Source organism: Schistocerca piceifrons, chromosome 1 (assembly GCF_021461385.2).
Source record: "Schistocerca piceifrons isolate TAMUIC-IGC-003096 chromosome 1, iqSchPice1.1, whole genome shotgun sequence".
In the NCBI taxonomy this organism is placed as follows: domain Eukaryota; kingdom Metazoa; phylum Arthropoda; class Insecta; order Orthoptera; family Acrididae; genus Schistocerca; species Schistocerca piceifrons.
The window spans coordinates 34,146,757-34,159,068 of record NC_060138.1 but is presented as its reverse complement, the minus strand read 5'-3'; the positions used below and the strand labels follow the sequence as shown (position 1 = coordinate 34,159,068).

General features: G+C 41.0%; 1 protein-coding gene across 1 annotated transcript in view; it reads right to left on the bottom strand.

Moving 5' to 3' along the window:
- Positions 1-12,312, bottom strand: part of LOC124770973 (spore wall protein 2-like) — a 137,445-nt gene that overhangs the window by 81,148 nt on the left and 43,985 nt on the right. The window lies entirely within an intron of this gene.

Below are 12,312 nucleotides of genomic sequence, written 5' to 3'. Positions count from 1 at the left end.
CTAAAGCCTCGTTTACGCTGGGGCGACGTCTTGCAACTTTGTGGCATGCTACGGAAATTTGGCGTGCGTCGTCTTGTAGCATGGCACAACAGGCAACATCTTACGGCGTATGTTGCATGCGGCAGGTTAATTTATGCCGAAGTAACAGAATTTGTGCTACACGTGTGTCGGTCTTGCAGTATGATGGGTGATAAAGTGATCTCAGCGGCGGCCTACTTGGTACTTGCAAATGCAGCTAACAACGGAAATGAAAACCGAAGGGAAAGAAAACGATGGTGGAAGAGTATTTAAAGAAAGTCCACGAAATAGTATCCTAGGAACTAGAAGCAGAAGATGGTGCGTTATTTAGTATTTTACGAGAATGTCGACTGAAGACTTTAATTACTTAATGCGGTTAACTACACCATTTATTGTAAAGAAAGATAACAACTGTCAAGACAGTATTTCACCAAGAATTCGCTGGGCCATCACATCACGATTTTTAGCCACTGGCGATTTATGCAAGTCACTAATGTACTTATTTGAAGTATCATATTCTGCTATTTCCCTCATAGTGCCAGAGGTATGTGAAGCTTTTTCATTAGTGTTGAAGAATTACATAAAGGTAAGCACGCAACATTCAATACTGATTTCATTTAAGTAATGTTTTATTGACATTTTTAAGCAAATTAAAATGGATATTAAAGAACTGTTAAAAATACTTATTTCTAAAATCGAATTATTTGAGCTCTTCTGTTTCTGTTTGAACAAATTCGTCACAATTATTATTGTCCACATATACAATTTCACACCTAGGTTTTGCAACCAATGTTTCGATGCTCGGAATTTGCTGTTCATACTCCCCTAAGGGCGCTTTAAAAAGAACATGTGAAAGTACGTGCTTGACATATGTGGGAGGTACATGTTCTTCAAGAGCTACATCGCCGTCACCTTTTGATACTGTGTCCTCTGTGTCATCAATCTGAAAAAGTAGGGAAAGTAATGAGTATGTTTTACTTTTCAGATTCCAAAGGATACTGAAGAATGGCAGAAGGTAGCAAGAAATTTCGAAGTGAAGTGGAATTTCCCTCACTGCATAGGGGCCATACATGGCAAACATGTGCAAATTATGTGTCCTCCGAATACTGGAAGTGAATACATCAACTACAAAAAAACATTCAGCATTGTCCTTATGGCAATTGTAGACGCAAATTACTGCTTTCAATATGTTGTATGTCACAGGGACAGAAAGAGAGGGGAGGAGGAGATTGACTTTGAGGGGGAGAGAAATTGACCTTAGCGAAGGGGAGAGTGACGGAGGGGTAGAAGGTGATAGAGGAGAGAAGCAGATGGACAAAGAGAAGGGCAAGAGAAGATGGGGAGTGGGAAAACAAGGAGATGGACATAAGGGGAAGGTAGAGACATCCGGGCAATGCAGAGTTTACTTACCTCATTTACAAAATTAATAAATCTTCATATGTAGTTAATTAACAACTTTGTAAATGATTCATGTAACATACGATACTCAAACTATACTAAAATACGTGATGAATAAAATGTAAAATTAAAATTTTTGTTTTGTTTTGTGCTTAACTTTAAAACTCTGAAATTATAAGTGAATGTTAATTTGTAAATCATCGTATTATGACAAAGCCACAGCAAAGTGTGGCCGGTTCAGCTAGTACAAAAGCATATAATTGTCATTTTAACTTACAGAGTTTAGTTGAAGAGACGAGATGAATGAGACTGCTCCTGAAGGTTCGAGGGTTTGCCTGTTGGTTTGTCAAGGGCGCTATGGTGCTGAGAAGCAAGGCTTCTTTTTCTTAGCTGCAAATTTTTCTGCATCGAAGCAATGCAGTGGAGGTCCATTTATTGAAATGAGAAGTAGATTTGAAAGTGTCAGAATTTGTAAGTGATTTTCTGATCAGTCACTGTTAAATTCATGTCACTGAATCCGCGTTCATATTCAGCCGTAGATATAGGTATAACTTCGACTGCTTTCAAAAGTTCCTTCACAGAAGTGGGCATGTGTTGAGGATTTTCTTTATGGATTCGAAAATCTTTAACCAGTGACGCACACGAGCATTCACGTAATTTAAAATCCATCTTTTTACACAAGCGAGAAATTGACATGTCACCATAATACACCATCATCTGAAGGCCACGTATCTGAATTTAAAACGGCTACACCCGAAAAGAAATCCAAGTCCTCAAAGCGGTTTTTTATATTGTCTACCAAAGAATGGTATACTCTCTTTCAAATTCGAAAGGTGGCAGGGGTAAAATACAGGGAGCGAAAGGCTATTTACAATTTGTACAGAAACCAGATGGCAGTTATAAGAGTCGAGGGGCATGAAAGGGTGGCAGCGGTTGGGAAGGGAGTGAGACAGGGTTGTAGCCTGTCCCCGATGTTATTCAATCCGTATATTGAGCAAGCAGTAAAGGAAACAAAAGAAAAATTCGGAGTAGGTATTAAAGTCCATGGAGAAGAAATAAAAACGTTGAGGTTCGCCGATGATATTGTAATTCTGTCAGAGACAGCAAAGGACTTGGAAGAGCAGTTGAACGGAATGGACAGTGTCTTGAAAGGAGGATATAAGATGAACATCAACAAGAGCAAAACGACGATAATGGAATGTAGTCGAATTAAGTCGGATGATGCTGAGGGAATTAGATTAGGAAATGAGACACTTAAAGTAGTAAAGGAGTTTTGCTATTTGGGGAGCAAAATAACTGATGATGGTCGAAGTAGAGAAGATATAAAATGTAGACTGGCAATGACAAGGAACGCGTTTCTGAAGAAGAGAAATTTGTTAACATCGAGTATAGATTTAAGTGTTAGGAAGTCGTTTCTGAAAGTATTTGTATGGAGTGTAGCTATGTATGGAAGTGAAACATGGACGATAAATAGTTTGGACAAGAAGAGAATAGCAGCTTTCGAAATGTGGTGCGACAGAAGAATGCTGAAGATTAGATGGGTGGATCACATAACTAATTAGGAGGTATTGAATAGAATTGGGGAGAAGAGGAGTTTGTGGCACAACTTGACAAGAAGAAGGGACCGGTTGGTAGGACATGTTCTGAGGCATCAAAGGATCACAAATTCAGCATTGGAGGGCAGCGTGGAGGGTAAAAATCGTAGAGGGAGACCAAGAGATGAATACACTAAACAGATTCAGAAGGATGTAGGTTGCAGTAAGTACCGGGAGATGAAGAAGCTTGCACAGGATAGAGTAGCATGGAGAGGTGCATCAAACCAGTCTCAGGACTGAGGACAACAACAACACAACAACCAAAGACTGAAAAAATTTCTTCCGAAATGTCTTAAATCTGTTATATTCATCACAAGTTGTTTCTTTAATTAATACCCCTTTGAATGTGCGCTTTTCCTCCATCTCTTGTACTATCATCCTAATTCGAGGCGTTTTCAGTGTTTCAAGAGTTCGTATAGCCACTTCAATTTCCTGTTTTGCTTTAATGACTGAACAATTTCTCTTTTGCATAATGAATGTTAATACTTGCAGAACTTCTAGGGCCTCATAAAGCACAACTAATTCCATTACAAGCAACCACTTTGTGAGATGTTTTGGTAAACCTTCAAATTTAGATCTCTCCTGAGTTGATCATTAACCATCATGTCTCAGTTTTTCAAAAAGATGGACAAGAGAACTGTTACTTTCAATAAAAGCTCGAACAGCATTAAATGAGGAAGCAACCTAACGTACGCGAAAAATACGGCCTAGTTTTAATATCTGCGAGGATAATTCTAGTGAAACACTTTGTAGTAGTCTCTGATTTTTGGGACTTCGAAAAACACAGAATATAAGGAATCTAAAAAAACCTGTATACGGTATACATGCAGGGATGGCTAGAGGACAAATGTAAGGATGTAGAGGCTTACCTCACTAGGGGTAAGATAGTTACTGCCTATAGGAAAATTAAAGAGACCTTTGGAGATAAGAGAAAGACTTGTATGAACATCAAGAGCTCAGATGGAAACCCAGTTCTAAGCAGAGAAGGGAAAGCCGAAAGGTGGAAGGAGTATATAGAGGGTCTATACAAGGGCGATGTACTTGAGGACAATATTATGGAAATGGAAGAGGATGTAGATGAAGATGAAATGGGAGATACGATACTGCGTGAAGAGTTTGACAGAGCACTGAAAGATCTGAGTCGAAACAAGGCCCCCGGAGTAGACAACATTCCATTGGAACTACTGACGGCCTTGGGATAGCCAGTCCTGACAAAACTCTACCATCTGGTGAGCAAGATGTATGAAACAGGCGAAATACCCTCAGACTTCAAGAAGAATTTAATAATTCCAATCCCAAAGAAAGCAGGTGTCGACAGATGTGAAAATTACCGAACAATCAGGTTAATAAGCCACAGCTGCAAAATACTAACACGAATTCTTTACAGACGAATGGAAAAACTAGTAGAAGCCAACCTCGGGGAAGATCAGTTTGGATTCCGTAGAAATACTGGAACACGTGAGGCAATACCGACCTTACGACTTATCTTAGAAGAAAGATTAAGGAAAGGCAAACGTACGTTTCTAGCATTTGTAGACTTAGAGAAAGCTTTTGACAATGTTGACTGGAATACTCTCTTTCAAATTCTAAAGGTGGCAGGGGTAAACTACAGGGAGCGAAAGACTATTTACAATTTGTACAGAAACCAGATGGCAGTTATAAGAGTCGAGGGACATGAAAGGGAAGCAGTGGTTGGGAAGGGAGTCAGACGGGGTTGTAGCCTCTCCCCGATGTTATTCTATCTGTATATTGAGCAAGCAGTAAAGGAAACAAAGGAAAAATTCGGAGTAGGTATTAAAATCCACGGAGAAGAAATAAAAACTTTGAGGTTCGCCGATGACATTGTAATTCTGTCAGAGACAGCAAAGGACTTGGAAGAGCAGTTGAACGGAATGGATGGTGTCTTGAAGGAAGGATATAAGATGAACATCAACAAAAGCAAAACGAGGATAATGGAATGTAGTCGAATTAAGTCGGGTGATGTTGAGGGTATTAGATTAGGAAATGAGACGCTTAAAGTAGTAAAGGAGCTTTGCTATTTGGGGAGCAAAATAACTGATGATGGTCGAAGTAGAGAGGATATAAAATGTAGACTGGCAATGGCAAGGAAATCGTTTCTGAAGAAGAGAAATTTGTTAACATCGAGTATAGCTTCAAGTGTCAGGAAGTCATTTCTGAAACTATTTGTATGGAATGTAGCCATGTATGGAAGTGAAACGTGGACGGTTAATAATTTGGACAAGAAGAGAATAGAAGCTTTCGAAATGTGATGCTACAGAAGAATGCTGAAAATTAGATGGGTAGATCACATAACTAATGAGGAAGTATTGAATAGGATTGGGGAGAAAAGAAGTTTGTGGCACAACTTGACCAGAAGAAGGGATCGGTTGGTAGGACATGTTCTGAGGCATCAAGGGATCACCAATTTAGTATTGGAGGGCAGCGTGGAGGGTAAAAATCGTAGGGGGAGACCAAGAGATGAATACACTAAGCAGATTCAGAAGGATGTAGGTTGCAGTAGGTACTGGGAGATGAAGAAGCTCGCACAGGATAAAGTAGCATGGAGAGCTGCATCTAACCAGTCTCGGGACTGAAGACCACAACAAAAACAACATGGTATACATCTGCTACATCATTCATAACATCGTGGACAGCTAATTCCATTTTGTGGTTCATACAATGAACGACAGTTAAATCGTTATGTGAATGACTACGCAGTAGAGCGGCTACGCCTTTCTAAGGGGCGAGTATTGTTGAGGCACCATCTGGTGTGATACCTACAAGGTGTTTCTTTATTACATAATTTGTAATGCCATACTTTTCAAGAGCTGCTAACAGTGTGCTGAAAATGCATTCTCCTGTCACACTTTCTAATTCAACAATGTCAAAAAAATAACTGCAAGCAATTTCCTCAAAGGACAAACGTAAATATATTATTAAACAAGTTTTATTGGAAACCGTTGTACTTTCGTCCATCATGATACTGAAGTTTGTACCCGATTCTACAAGGAAGTGAGCAAGATTCTTTTTCATTTCTTCTCCTACGAACATAATGATATTTCGGCATGCATGGTCAGAATGAGGCATATTACCGACTGATAAACGATTAAGCTTTTGTAGTTCAATTACTGCAGGATACGATTTGAATGATAATTTCTGTTTAGCTGTTACATATGCAGATTTGAACAACGAAGCAGTTGCGATTACTTTTTCTTGATGCTTTCCCCACAACTTTGCATTTCAGTGACGCATTTTTGTAAACTTTTCTTCTCTTTTATACTCGTGTTTTCCACGCACTTCATGTGTGATTTACACTTTGCATGATCCCCGATTTTATCATTTATTTTTTTGGCGTTATTAGCAGAAACACCAGCTAAAAACGCGTTATCGATACGCACACGTTCACTGCTTTCCACCTTAAGTTCACAAACTTGAAAACACACTGTGCATATTACTAAGTTTTTGTCATTTACGGGCAGCCACGCATTAGTCTTTTGCCAGTTTTGAAAACGTGATAAGGTAACACAATTTCCTACTATAATTCCAAGAGAACTGTTACTTCCATTCCTACCTTTGACGTGTCACAGTTTTCAGTCACCGGAGATTCAGTCTCTTCCCCTGTATTAGCACCATCATTACCGTTTTCTTTTTTACATTCACTGTATATTTTAACTCTTTTAGCACCACTGTTAGTATCCTGACTGTCACGGTTTGTACACGTATCAGGTAATGCACTGCTCTTAAGGAAATCAGAAATTTTCCTTTGTTTGAATGACATCCTGAAATTCCGTAGTTCTTACAGGCCCGGACGCACTCAACTCACTAATGAAGCTACTGAAGCGGGAACGTGTGAAGATCGCCGTGTGTTTGGCGGACGCGCGGCAAAGAACGAACGGCACCAATTAATTTGGAGTACGGGATGCTGGGGAGCCTGTGTTAAGCTCCACCCATGTGGTTCGCGGCTAGCGAAGTCAGACTGTCCGATCCCGTCTGACCAGTACCGTTGCTCACTTCGCACCACTTTGTGCTTTCGTCCCTGTTAGTCCGCGTCATACCGTTGCCAAAAGGTGGCCTAACGGTAAATGTTCGCACAGGTACCGGGCCGGTCGCCACCCTGTGTCAGGGCCCGGGGTGGGAATTTCAGCCCCCCAGCTCACCCAACTCTGCGGTACGACTGCTACGTTATCACTGCCACACTACTTCCCTCGCAAGCTCGCAAGTAAACGGATGACGCACCTTAGACGAAAGCAACAATGACAACATGTTAATGATGATTTAGTTCTAAATGTTTTGAAATGCTTAACTACTACATAACACTTTTTCAAAATTAATAAGCAAACATATTAATATTATTAATAGTAAGACTGTATTAAAAACTTTCAGTGTTCGGCTCCACAAATTTAAATTATATTTGAAGTTTTACTCCAGTGCATGGGAAATAAACATGGGGATGGTCTGATGCAGATTGGGGGAAATCCCCCCCCATACCCCTCCCCCCATCCCCCCCCCCCCCCCCCCCCCGCTCCCCTGCAAATCGCACACTGCCCATATGACAATTTACACCTGCAGTGGGATGAAATTTGTAGTCTAGCATATGACATGTACGCTAGGTATCATGCTTCTTACTGTGAAAGTGCTGAAGAAGGGGTTGTCTACTCAGTCCACAGAAGCCATCACCGATCATCGTAATAGGCCGCTCGAAACACAACGAGATAGTTACATCTGCACCAGATGTACGTATTGAATTTAAATCTTCTGCAAATTTCCTGGAACACACTGCCATGTATGCTCTAGTTCCACATGACTGTGTGATCAACTACCGCCCGCTCACAGGCGTTGTGCAACGAGCTGTATAAATGAACAGGTGCTGTGCCATACCTAGAGCATTCCACAATGGCATCTCAAGATGTAAACATCATTGCAGACGCTCAGGGTTTCTATGATGGTGAGTGTAGACAGTTCATATTTAAAGATGTTGCATTCGCAGTGTACAGAGAAGATGTCGTAATAATAGAGACATTCTCAGCAAACAAACCGTCACCGAGGTCTTTCAAGGATGTGAAGTGCGTTGGAATTCACTGAGATGATCCTGGCATACCATATAACGATATGGTGATGTCGCGTCTACTATTCAACCACACAGATACCATTATCTACGTGAAGGGGTAGGAGAAGATCTCGTGAATGCATCGAATCCTCATGTTTGTTGCTGTTCAAGACTTGTAATTCTACGGGTGCCCTGCTCTCCATTGACTCAAGAAGAAGAAGAAGAAGAAGAAGAAGATGTAAAATTACTTTTAGGCTGGATGAAAAATAAATTATTTTTTACTTTACAACCTCTGTGTTCTTTTTTCAACCCTGTTCCAGCTTTGACAGTGTTCATTTTTAACCAGATACTACGTCTGTGAGTTTCTTCAAGCACCAGAGATATAATTTTAGACATGTGTGCTGTATGTCTTTGAAAGTGGACACGGTCACATGCCTCCTGCTCCCATAACCCAATTCGGGCTGCACGACAGGGATAATTCCACGCAGCCATTCTGTATATTTTCCTATCATCCATCTTAAACTTGATCTCCTTTATAGCACTCACTCTTCAGCAAAACTAATGTCATTTGTGAACAGACAGCTATATATATATATATATATATATATATATATATATATATATATATATATATATATATGGTGAGTCACCTAACGTTACCGCTCGATGTATTTCGTAAACCACATCAAATACTGACGAACCGATTCCAAATACCGAACGTGAGGAGAGGGGCTAGTGTAATTGTTTAATACAAACCATAGAAAAATGCACGGAAGTATGTTTTTTAACACTAACCTACGTTTTTTAAATGGAACCACGTTAGTTTTGTTAGCACATCTGAACATATAAACAAATACGTAATCAGTGCCGTTTGTTGCATTGTAAAATGTTAATTACACCCGGAGATATTGACGCTTGAAACATCCGACGTTCAGTTGCGTGTTGTAACAAACACGGGCCACGGTCGGCGAGCAGCATCTGCAGGGACATGTTTACGATGACGACCGTGTTTACGAGCGTGGCTGTAGTGCACTGTTGTGATTTGGTCTAGCTGTCGCAGTGTCTGCATGTAGCGCTTGCTGCTATTGTTATTCTGCATTCGTCTCAGCACACAGACCAACTGTAGTACTCCGTGTTACCAGACGTCTGTGATAGTGTAGTGTTGTAGGAACTGTGACCATGGTGTATTCGAACTCTGAAAAGGCGGAGATGATACTCATCTATGGCGAGTGTCGACGAAATGCAGCTGAAGCCTGCAGGGTGTATGCAGAACGGTACCAGGACAGAGAGCATCCAACGTGCCGCACATTGCATAACATCTACCTCCAACTGCATGCAACAGGTATGGTCGTAGCACGCAAACGGGTCCGTAACAGGCCCGTCACAGGAGAAGCGGGTGCAGTTGGTGTGTTAGCTGCTGTTGCCATGAACCCACACATGAGTACACGGGACATTGCGAGAGCCGGTGGACTGAGTCAAAGTAGTGTCATGCGCATACTGCATCGTAACCGCTTTCACACGTTTCATGTGTCGCTACATCAGCAATTACATGGTGATGACTTTAATCATCGAGTGCAATTCTGTCAATGGGCATTAACAGAGAATGCGTTGCAGTTCTACCTGTTTACCGATGAAGCGGGTTTCACAAACCACGGGGCAGTGAACCTACGGAACATGCATTACTGGTCCGTGGACAATCCTCGCTGGCTCAGACAGGTAGAGCGACAGCGACCGTGGACTGTAAATGTATGGTGCGGAATCATTAGCGACCACCTCATTGGTCCTCACTTCATTGCAGGGGCACAAACAGCTGCAACATACATCGCGTTTCTACAGAATGACGTGCCAACGTTGCTTGAAAATGTCCCACTGGAAACGCGTCAACGTATGTGGTATCAGCATGATGGTGCACCTGCACATTCCGCAATTAACACTAGGCTGACCCTTGACAGGATGTTCGACGGGCGTTTCATAGGACGTGGAGGACGCATAAATTGGCCAGCCCGTTCTCCTGATCTTACACCTCTGGACTTCTTTCTGTGGGGTACGTTAAAGGAGAATGTGTACCGTGATGTGCCTACAGCCCCAGAGGATATGAAACAACGTATTGTGGCAGCCTGCGGCGACATTACACCAGATGTACTGCGGCGTGTACGACATTCATTACGCCAGAAATTGCAATTGTGTGCTGCAAATGATGGCCACCACATTGAACATCTATTGGCCTGACATGTCGGGACACACTCTATTCCACTCCGTAATTGAAAACGGAAACCACGTGTGTACGTGTACCTCACCCCTCATGGTAACGTACATGTGCGTCAGTGAAAAAGACGAATAAAAAAGTGTTAGCATGTGGACGTAATGTGCTGTTCCAGTCTCTTCTGTACCTAAGGTCCATATCCGTTCCCTTTGGATCCGTACGTAATTCGGTGCTCTCCGATACACACGATCGAACAGCGGAGGAGTGGTACTCAAGCGTCAACTTTAGGTTACAATATCTCCGGATGTAATTAACATTTTACAATGCAACAAACGGCACTGATTACGTATTTGTTTATATGTTCAGATGTGCTAACAAAACTAACGGGGTTCCATTTAAAAAAACGTACGTTTGTGTTAAAAAACATGCTTCCGTCCATTTTTTTATGGTTTGCATTAACCAATTACACTAGCCCCTCTCCTCACGTTCGGTCTGTGGAATCGATTCGTCAGTATTTGATGTGGTTTTCGAAATATATCCAGCGGTAATGTTAGGTGACTCACCCTGTATATATATATATATATATATATATATATATATATATATATATATATATATATATAACGCTACAGGGGACAGGATTCATGTAAATACTGACGACAAAGACGTTTAGTGACAAATTTTTTTCGTTTATTCAGTTGACACAAATATAACATACTTCTTGAGGTACAATATAATTCTTGAGGCACAATGTAGTTTTTGAGGTACGATATAGTATTCTTGAAGTACAATTTCACTCTTATATTCCAGTTCAGATACTTTTACCTTACATACTACAAATTCAAGAATATTTTTTTACAGTTCTTTTTCCAATAACACTGGAAATTTTTTTTAAATCTACGCTAAAAACTAATGTGGAGATACTTTCTTTACTACAACTAAATTCCACAGTCCCAGTAGCATAGTTTTTACAGTAATTCTGGTCGACTGTGCTCACTTAGAATCTAAATTGAACAGCCCCAATAGTAAAGATTTTTACAATAACAATTCTGATGGACTCTGAGCTACATAGATATATATATACACTTAAAAACTATTCTAACTTAGATGGCTAACGGCAGGTGAAAAACCTAAAAAATTATTCCATTTACCAGACGCACATGGTGCTTAGAAATATATGTTGACAGTCTGCACATGCATTGCATATGAACAAATAAATAAATATAAACATATTTTTTTGTGTTTATGGTTTTTAATATTTTTGTGTAGGCTTTTTTAACATTTTTCTCTCACACACATGGTGTGCATATAAATACATTTATCTTTTACTTTTTTTATATTTTTTTCCACACTTGGCTCATGTGTCTATATACACTTGAATCCAGTATTACAGATATTTACACCACACACACACACACACACACACACACACACACACACACACACACACACAAAATTACTTACACTATGAAATAGGGTTCTACTACTGCTCTGCAGACACACTCTCTCTCTCCCTCATTCTCTCACTCTCACTCAGAGTCTACCATCCCTTCTCTTGCTAAACATGAGTAGTGTGTGAGTATCGGAGAGTTTCAGTCCCCTCATCACAAATGAGCCTTTTATCATCATAATATGACAGGCCGAGTTTAGACTACACCACAGTGTACACCTCATGTGCTCTCGACTGGATACTGGTCTGTCGTACTATATCAGGCAGCTGTAGTGAAGCACCATGAACACCACTGCACAGGCACCGCTTATAGTCTTCGATAGAGAGGACTCTCAATGCCATACGATGCGCATCCTTATCCCACCTCTGGGTGGCACCTTCCAATGGGCTGGCCGGAGTGGCCGAGCAGCTCAAGACGCTACCGTCTGGAACCGCGAGACCGCTATGGTCACAGGTTCGAATCCTGCCTCTGGCATGGATGTGTGTGAATTCCTTAGGTTAGTTAGGTTTAAGTAGTTGTAAGTTCTAGGGGACTGATGACCTTAGAAGTTAAGTCCCATAGTGCTCAGACCCATTTGAACCATTTGGAACCTTCCAGTGC